Source organism: Mobula birostris, chromosome 5, assembly GCF_030028105.1.
Source record: "Mobula birostris isolate sMobBir1 chromosome 5, sMobBir1.hap1, whole genome shotgun sequence".
Lineage (NCBI taxonomy): Eukaryota > Metazoa > Chordata > Chondrichthyes > Myliobatiformes > Myliobatidae > Mobula > Mobula birostris.
In genome coordinates, this window is record NC_092374.1 from 91891860 (window position 1) to 91898581 (window position 6722).

The 6722-nt window shown below is 43.5% G+C and overlaps 1 long non-coding RNA gene across 3 annotated transcripts in view; it reads right to left on the reverse strand.

The window, feature by feature from the left end:
* The window catches only part of LOC140197874 (uncharacterized), a 74497-nt gene that overhangs the window by 64433 nt on the left and 3342 nt on the right, over nt 1-6722 (reverse strand). The window lies entirely within an intron of this gene.

Here is a 6722-nt window from a genome sequence, read left to right on the forward strand (position 1 = left end):
ACCAAACCCCCCTAAGCCTTTCCTGTCCAAAGTGTCTTTTAAAAGTCGTTAAAGTGCCCGCCTCAGCCACTTCCTCTGGCAGATCGGTCCACACACTCACCACTCTGTGGGCAAAAAAAAACGTTAGCCCTCAGTTGCCTTTCCCAATTAGAGTTTTAAATCTTGCGGGCTGCCCCCAGCACATCCTTGGCTGTATTGGCGTTAACGCAAATGACACATTTCACTGTATGTTTCGATGTACATCAGATAAATAAATTAATCTGACCCCCCCCCCCACTTTAAACCTGTGCCATCTAGTTCGTGAGTGCATTCACCCTTTCTATGCCCCTCATGATTTGTTACCCCTCTATAAGATTGCCACTCCTACACTCCAAGGAACAGATTCCTAGCCCGCCCGACCTCTCCCTAGAACTCAGGCCCTCGAGGCTTTGCAATGTTCTCGTAAATCTCCTCTGCACTCTTTCCAACTTAAAAATGTCTTTCCTAGAAGAGAGAGGAAAACTGCACACAATACTCATTGTTAGAATCAGGTTTAATCTCACCGGCATATGTCAGGAAATTTGTTGCTATGCAGCAGCAGCACACACAGTAGCAACAACTGTGAATTACAGTAAATATATTAATTAAAAGTTAAATTACGTAAGTAGTGAGATAGTGTTCATGGATTCAATGTCCATTCAGAAATCGGATGGCAGAGGGGAAGAAGCTGTCCCTGAATCACTGAGTGTGTGCCTTCAGGCTCCTGTACCTCCTACCTGATGGTAGCAATGAGAAGAGGGCATGTCCTGGGCGATGGGGGTCCTTAATGACCGATGTCGCCTTTATGAGGCATCGTTCCTTGAAGATGTTCTGAACACTACATAGGATAGTGCCCATGATGGAGCTGACTGAGTCCAAATGTGGTCTTATTAACAACTTGTACAACCACAACCTATCAACCCAACTTCTGTACTTATTAATCCAACTGAAGAAGGCCAGCAGGACAAGAACGTCCTGCAGCACCGTCTACCTCTGACTCTACATTCAGGAAACCATGTGAAGAGATAAATATAAAGATTAGCTTTGTAAAGGTAAATATTGGCTTTATTTCTCACATGTACGGGACATCAAAACATACAGTGAAATTCACCTTTTGCGCCTGGCTGCATCACAGTAAGGTATGGAACACCAATACCCTTGAATGGGAAATCCTAAAAGAGTCATGGATACAGCCCAGTCCATCATGGTCAAAGCCCTCCCCACCATTGAGCACGTCTACATGGAGCGTTGTCACGGGAAAACAGCATCCATCATCAGGGACCCCACCACCCAGGACATGCTCTTCTCACTGCTGCCATCAGGAAGGAAGTAAAACAGCCTCAGGGCTCACAGCACTAAATTCAGGAACAGTTATTACCCCGCAGCCATCAGGCTCTTGAACCAAAGGGGATAACTTCACTCACCCCATCATTGAAATGTTCCCACAACCAATGGATTCACTTTCAGGGACTCTTCATCTCATGTTCTCCATATTTATTGGTTATTCATTGATTGATTGATTGAGATACAGCTCAGAACAGACCCTACAGCCCTTCGAGCTGCACCACCCAGCAATCCAAAGGTTTAACCCTAGCCTAAACACAGGATGATTTACAATGACCAATTAACCTACCAGTCTTTGGACTGTGGGAGGAAACCAGAGCACCCAGAGAAAACCTATGTGGTCATAGGGAGATCATGAAAATACAATGTATATTCATTGCTTATATACTTATTTATTTTTGTATTTGCACAGTTTTTAGAATATTTGAACATTAGAAAGTTTTTTGAAGAGAACAGGCCATTCAGCCCAACAAACCTTGCTAAATTCCTATTCACATATAGTGTTGAGATAACTATCATTTAGATTTGAAAGTCTCTAAGGTACTACTCTCAACGACACAACTTGGTAGTTTGTTCCAAGTGTCCACAACTCGTTGTGTAAAGAAATGCTTCCTGAAAACTTCCTTTAACCAGTCTCCACTTATGACCCCGTATCCTTGTTGATAGATTATTTGTGAAGTAGTGGCTGGCATCCAGCTTACCATAGAAACCACAGCACAGAAACAGGCCTTTTGGCCCTTCTTGGCTGTGCCGAACCATTTTCTGCCTAGTCCCACTGACCTGCACACAGACCATATCCCCCCATACACCTCCCATCCATGTATCTGTCCAATTTATTCTTAAATGTTAATAAAGAACCTGCATTTACCACCTCATCTGGCAGCTCATTCCATACTCCCACCACTCTCTGTGTGAAGAAGCCCCCCCAATGTTCCCTTTAAACTTTTCCCCCCTCACCCTTAACCCATGTCTTCTGGTTTTTTTCTCCCCTTGCCTCAGTGGAAAAAGTCTGCTTGCATTCACTCTATCTATACCCATCATAATTTTATATACCTCTATCAAATCTCCCCTCATTCTTCTACGCTCCAGGGAATAAAGTCCTAACCTATTCAACCTTTCTCTGTAACTGAGTTTCTCAAGTCCCGGCAACATCCTTGTAAACCTTCTCTGCACTCTTTCAACCTTATTTATATCCTTCCTGTAATTTGGTGACCAAAACTGAACACAATACTCCAGATTCGGCCTCACCAATGCCTTATACAACCTCATCATAACACTCCAGCTCTTATACTCAATACTTTGATTAATAAAGGCCAATGTACCGAAAGCTCTCTTTACGACCCTATCTACTTGTGACGCCACTTTTAGGGAATTTTGTATCTGTATTCCCAGATCCCTCTGTTCTACTGCACTCCTCAGTGCCTTACCATTAACCCTGTATGTTCTGCCTTGGTTTGTCCTTCCAACGTGCAATACCTCACACTTGTCAGTATTAAACTCCATCTGCCATTTTTCAGCCCATTTTTCCAGCTGGTCCAAGTCCCTCTGCAGGCTCTGAAAACCTTCCTCACTGTCTACTACACCTCCAATCTTTGTATCATCAGCAAATTTGCTGATCCAATTTACCACATTATCATCCAGATCATTGATATAGATGACAAATAACAATGGACCCAGCACTGATCCCTGTGGCACACCACTAGTCACAGGCCTCTGCTCAGAGAAGCAATTCTCAACTACCACTCTTTGGCTTCTTCCATTGAGCCAATGTCTAATCCAATTTACCACCTCTCCATTTATACCTAGTGACTGAATTTTCCTAACTAACCTCCCATGTGGGACCTTGTCAAAGGCCTTACTGAGATCCATGTAGACAATATCCACCGCCTTCCCTTCATCCACTTTTCTGGTAACCTCCTCGAAAAACTCCAATAGATTGGTCAAACATGACCTACCACGCACAAAGCCATGTTGACTCTCCCTAATAAGTCCCTGTCTATCCAAATGCTTGTAGATTCTGTCTCTTAGTACTTCCTCCAATAACTTACCTACTACCGACATTAAACTCACCGGCCTACAATTTCCTGGATTACTTTTCGATCCTTTTTTAAACAATGGAACAACATGAGCCACTCTCCAATCCTCCGGCATCTCACCCGTAGACAGCGACATTTTAAATATTTCTGCCAGGGCCCCTGCAATTTCAACACTAGTCTCCTTCAAGGTCTGAGGGAACACTCTGTCAGGTCCCAGGGATTTATCCACTTTAATTTTCCTCAAGACAGCAAGCACCTCCTCCTTTTCAATCTGTACAGTTTCCATGATCTCACTACTTGATTTCCTCAATTCCATAGACTTCATGCCAGTTTCCTTAGTAAGTACAGACGAAAAAAACCTATTTAAGATCTCCCCCATTTCCTTTGGTTCCGCACATAGCCAACCACTCTGATCTTCAAGAGGACCAATTTTATCCCTTACAATCCTTTTGCTCTTAATATACCTGTAAAAGCTCTTTGGATTATCCTTCACTTTGACTGCCAAGGCAACCTCATGTCTTCTTTTAGCCCTCCTGATTCCTTTCTTATGTATTTTCTTGCACTTCTTATACTCCTCAAGCACCTGATTTACTCCCTGTTTCCTATACATTTCATACAACTCCCTCTTCTTCTTTATCAGAGTTGCAATATCCCTTGAGAACCAAGGTTCCTTATTCCTATTCAATTTGTCTTTAATCCTGATAGGAACATACAAACTCTGCACTCTCAAAATTTCCCCTTTGAAGGCTTCCCACCTACCAATCACATCTTTGCCAGAGAACAACCTGTCCCAATCCACACTTTTTAGATCCTTTCTCATTTCTTCAAATTTGGCCTTCTTTCAGTTCAGAACCTCAACCCTAGGACCAGATCTATCCTTGTCCATGATCAAATTGAAACTAATGGTGTTATGATTACTGGAACCAAAGTGCTCCCCTACACAGATTTCCGTCACTTGTCCTAACTCGTTTCCTAACAGAAGATCCAATATTGCATCCCCTCTAGTTGGTCCCTCTACATATTGATTTAGAAAACTTTCCTGAACACATTTTACAAACTCTAAACCATCTAGACCCCTAACAGTATGGGAGTTCCAATCAATGTATGGAAAATTAAAATCCCCCACCACCACAACTTTATGTTTCTTGCAGTTGCCTGCTATCTCTCTGCAGATTTGCTCTTCCAAGTCTCGTTGACTATTGCGTGGTCTGTAATACAATCCCACTAATGTGGCCATACCTTTCCTGTTTCTCAGCTCCACCCATAAGGACTCAGTAGACAAGCCCTCTAATCTGTCCGGCCTGAGCACTGCTGTAATATTTTCCCTAACAAGCAATGCTACTCCCCCACTTTTCATTCCTCTGCCTCGATCACATCTGAAACATCGGAACCCTGGAATATTAAGCTGCCAGTCCTGCCCCTTACTTATACCCTTAATGATTTTGAACACCTCTATCATGTCTCCTCATTCTACATCTTCTTAGGTTAAAAAGATTTAATTCTTTCCCAATCTTTCTTCATAGCTCATACCCTGCAGACCTGGAATGAGTCTAGTCACCATTCTCTGGACTCTCTTCAGTGCCTCCACATCCCTCACACAAGATGAAGACCAAAATTGTATGCAGTATTCAAGGTGTGGCCTCATAAGTACATTATACAGCTTAAGGAGGACGCCTCTAGACTTGAACTCCACTGATCACATTACATAGCCCAAAATTCTATTAGCCTTCCTAATTGCTTCTGTGCATTGTCTAGGTGTTGATAGTGATGAGTCTTCCTGAATGTCAAAATCCTTCTCCTGCAGAGCACTTGCAAACTCAATACCCCCACTGCATATTTATATCTAATATTTTTACTTCCTATATGTAATACTTTACATTTACTTATATTAAATTTCATCTGCTACTTATCTGCCCACTTCTGGATTTTGTTGAGATCAAACTGTATTGATTCAGCTGCCTGAATGTTATCAGCTCGTCCCCTAATTTTGTGCCGTCTGCAAATTTTACTAGTTTATTTGTTAGGTGCTTATCCAAATCATTAATATAAATTATAAACATCAGGGGCCCCAAAACTGATCCCTACAGAACCCACTTTTAATATCTTCTAGGTATGAAAATCTCCTCACCATAACTCACTGTTTTCTGTTCTTGCTCTCTGGATGAACGCCCAAGCTGGGCTGTCTTTCATTGATTGTTATGATTATTAATCTATAGATTTATTGAGTATGCCCACAAGAAAATGAATTGAACTCCGAGCTGTAAGTGTTGCACTAACACCTGTGGTGCTCTAGTCAATTGCCCCACTGCCCTCCAGTTAGCTCTATCCCTCTTCCCATCCCCCTTCCACAGTGACCACACAAGACCACACACCCCTCCAGCTGCCTACTCCCCCACATTCCTGTTACCCGTCCCTTCCTCCTGTCCCAACAGTTACTTTTCCTGTTTCCATCCTGCTTAATTGCCCTTCCTCTCTCTGCAGTTACCCCTCCTGTTGTAACACATCTCTTGTTACCCTTTTACCTTCTCAAAGCTCTCCACTTCTTTTTGGATTCCAGGCCTAACCAGTTCCCCTCTACCACCACTCTCCTCCGTCTAGCGGAATTAGTCCTTACTCTTAATAATTTCTCCTTTGGCTCCTCTCACTTCCTCCAAACTAAAGGTGTAGCCATGGGCACCCGCATGGGTTCTAGCTATGTCCGCCTTTTTGTTGGCTTTGTGGAACAATCCATGTTCCAAGCCTATACTGGTATCTGTCCCCCACTTTTCCTTCGCTACATCGACGACTGCATTGGCGCTGCTTCCTGCACGCATGCTGAGCTCGTTGACTTTATTAACTTTGCCTCCAGTTTTCACCCTGCCCTCAAATTTACCTGGTCCATTTCCAACACCTTTTCTGGATCTTTCTGTCTCTATCTCCGGAGACAGCTTATCTGTTGATGTCTACTATAAACCTACTGACTCTCACAGCTATCTGGACTATTCCTCTTCTCACCCTGTCTCTTGCGAAAATGCCATCCCCTTCTCGCAATTCCTCCGTCTCCGCCGCATCTGCTCTCAGGATGAGGCTTTTCATTCTAGGATGAGGGAGATGTCCTCCTTTTTTAAAGAAAAGGGGCTTCCCTTCCTCCACTATCAACTCTGCTCTTAAACGCATCTCCCCCATTTCACGTACATCTGCTCTCACTCCATCCTCCTGCCACTCCATCCTCCTGCCACTCCATCCTCCTGCCACTAGGAATAGGGTTCCCCTGGTCCTCACCTACCACCCCACCAGCCTCCGGGTCCAACATATTATTCTCCGTAACTTCCGCCACCTCCAACG